Source organism: Orycteropus afer, unplaced genomic scaffold, assembly GCF_000298275.1.
Source record: "Orycteropus afer afer isolate SDZICR_OR568_19922 unplaced genomic scaffold, OryAfe1.0 scaffold01059, whole genome shotgun sequence".
NCBI classification, from domain to species: Eukaryota; Metazoa; Chordata; class Mammalia; order Tubulidentata; family Orycteropodidae; genus Orycteropus; species Orycteropus afer.
The window spans coordinates 46,024-49,489 of record NW_006922646.1 but is presented as its reverse complement, the minus strand read 5'-3'; positions in this window follow the sequence as shown (position 1 = coordinate 49,489).

The window sequence follows — 3,466 nt, the reverse complement described above, 5'->3', positions numbered from 1 at the left end:
TCACACTTCAACTAGAAAGGTCAAATAGCATCCTTATGAAACCAGAGAGAGCTCCTGATATCTCCAGATCTGTGAACAGACATATAACTTAAAAATCAGAGAAATATCTTGGTAAAAAAGGCTTGACCACATGTTGTAAATGAAAATATGAAAAAATCGTTATCATCCACAGGATGCCTATGAGGTGAGTCCGAGTTCAGGAGGAAGAGGGACCAGGAATCTGCACACAAACCTCTGTAAACATCGTCTTTTCCATCCTCTGACCATCCAGACGGTCAGGGACAACTAATGAACTGCAAATCATCATGGACTATTTAAAGAGTGAGTACCTGTCTGGGACTCCCTTTCTTTTCCTCTTGGACAGACTTAGACGATAATTTTCTCTAACAGTTTTAATCTTGTTCACCTCAATTAGAGGGGTGTGAAGAGTTAATTAATTATGGTTTAAAAAAACAGAGGTAAGAGTTTGTGGCTCTGAATTGATTGAAGATATTTATAAGGCTGGATTGATGTATCAAGAAAAGATAATTTAAAGATAAATTAAATCAATTTCTAGAATCAACCAGAAATTGAATATTATCAGTTAGGATCCCTGGATCTCTTTAAGTGTTCAGTTCTCTAACAGACATATAAAAAGAAATCAAATGATCACAAACTAATGTTGATTTACTTTTTAAGATATTTAGGAGCAAGCACATGGCTCAAAATTTCTAGGGCTGTGAAGGCACCAATACTAGGTGTCTCAGACTGAGGAATGGGGAACTAGATGGACTGTAAATGTAAACATTTTCTATAAGAAACTCTATTCACTTTCTAATCAATCTCTTTTAATTATTGAATCTATTATTAGTCATTTTATCATTATTGCCTGTGTTCTCCAGGCTTGGGACTGTCCCAGCTCATCCCTAAACCATACATTAGCTCAGTCCTCTCTCTCTCTTTTGGAGAATGCACATTCTGGGAAATTTACTATGAGACATGAGCATGTAGCACATAGAGACCATGTCCTTATCTCTGGAAAAAGAGAATATTTAAAGCAACCTACTGAAACCCTCCAGATACCCAATTCATTGGAGTTTCTATGAGGATTTTTTTTTTTTCTTTTTTTTTTCTGTTTGTTGATGGACTTGAACAAGAATTGGAAAAGATCTGAACAGAAGTAAGTATAGTTTATTGGTATTGGCTGAGAAAAAACACAGAACAGCTGTTGCTCCAAATCTAGAATTTAAGAGTCCTTAATCTTTGGTTCATCACTGCGATCATGTAGCACAGAGTAGAACTACACACATAGAGTTTCCAAGGCTGTAATCTTGACAGAAGTGGATAGACATGTCTATCTCAGGAGTAGCAAATGGTAGACTTACAATGATGACCTTTCAGTTATGAGAAGAGCACTTAACCACTGAATCACTAGGGCTCAAAATTTCTTCAATAGCAATGAGTTTGGAATCTTAGGTTAAGGAGTTCTGGGCTGCAACAGAAGGAGTGCTGGTTCCAGTTCCAACCAATGGTTTCAAGGAAAAAGACTTGGCAATCTGCTTCCATAACGATTAAACCAAAACAAACCAAATTCATTGTTGTCAAGTAGATTCTGACTCATAACAACCCTAAAGGACAGAGTGACCATTCTGTAAGTTTTATGAGACTGTAAATATTTACAGAAATTGACTGTCACATCTTTCTCCTGAGAAAGTGGTGGGTGCGACAACCCATCTGTTGGTTAGCAGCCAAGAGCTTAACCACTGCAATACCACAGATATTTTCCATAATGATTACAGCCAAGAAAGACCAAGAGGCATCCTCCCCTGTTAGAAGGGGTCATACCAGTTGAAACAATTTGACAGCACCTAACAATAATAACATTTTTTTTAAATGTAATAAGTTTATTAAAGGTGTACTGAAGAGACACACATGGCAAACACAAATGGCAGGTTATTTCTGTAAAATATGGTAAGAATTCAGATAATGATTTTACCCCTTTCAGCAAGTATTATGTATATGCTGATATGATGATTAGGTAGTCAGGTTGTAGTGTGGTTTAGGGGCAAAACATCACAATTTCTACACACAGAGACACACCCAAACACATGGAAAAAAAAAAAAGTCTCCTAAATTAGTCAGGTATATGGCACAATTAAGAGCTATCAGAGCAGTTTTAAAATCAAGCCCACCTAAGAACTACATCAGGTGATCTAGGTAGAAGGGAGAATATTCACCAAGAATTAAATGTATGGCTCCAGCTCCTCCAGGTCTATATCTGTTGCAATGAACAAGATAGAAACCCTGACTTCAACCCATTTTTATACTTTATATCATGCATAAGTTATGAAAAACATAGAGGAAGGTGCGTAATTAGCTTCAGAAGGCTCACAAAGACTTCTCTGAAGAGTCTAACCAGGACCCTGAGGAAGGGCTCAGGAAAAACCAGGTATAAGTCAGCATCAGGAGGCAGAATGGAGTAGAGGAGGGGAAAATCCAAATGATTAAGTAAGGAGTTGTTCAAACAGGGAGTCCACGTGAAGTAGTTACCATAATCTCTGTCACTCAAGATAGGGGTGTCTACATCTAGTTTCCACAATTCCACCACCACCAGGAAAAAAACAAAAAATCTCCAAATTAAAGCCAGGGACACAGCAAAATTAAATGGCAGGCCCTTTAGTGCAAATAGAATCTCAATATAGAGATAAACCAAGAAATGATACAGCTGGAGCTCAATGGTTTATAAAAAGAAAAATAAAAATTTAAGTTTATTCTGACTCATAGCAAACCCAAGCATGTCAGAGTGGAACCATGCTCCACTGAATTTTCAATGGCTTGGTATTTAGGAAGAAGATTGCCAGTTCTTTCTCTCAAAGTACATTTGGACGAACTCAACCTTCGAACATTTCAGTAAGCAGCCAAGAGCATTAACTGTTTGTACCACCCAGGGACATCTTATTGTTAATGAAGGATTATAAATGTGAGCATTCAGTTTTAGTGTAGTAAAATAAAGAGTGAGAAAAGGAGTAAGAGTGGTGCACAAAATACAGGATTCCATTTCAAATACATTCAGTTTGAGAGGATAGTGAAACTTCTAGATGAAGATGTCTAACAGCCAGAGAGAGTGTGTCAGAACTTTCAATCATTGAATGTTAAGTACTAAGTGGAAGTCATGGGATTTAATGGAACATCCATGAAGAAATGTACATAGAAGCAGAGAAATGGAACTATAGAAGTAATAGAAACATCAACAACATAAAGATGTATAGGGGAAGAGATATCTTTAAAGAAGAATAACGGGAAAACAGAGGGGCTCTGGTAGTGTAGCGTTTAAAACATTGGGCTGCTAACCAAAACGTTGGTGGTTCAAACCCACCAGCTGCTCCATGGGAGAAAGATGAGATAGTCTGCTTCCATAAAGATTTATAGAGTTGGATAACTTTTGGGGGTCACTATGAGTCCAAAATAACTTGATGGTAGTATGTTT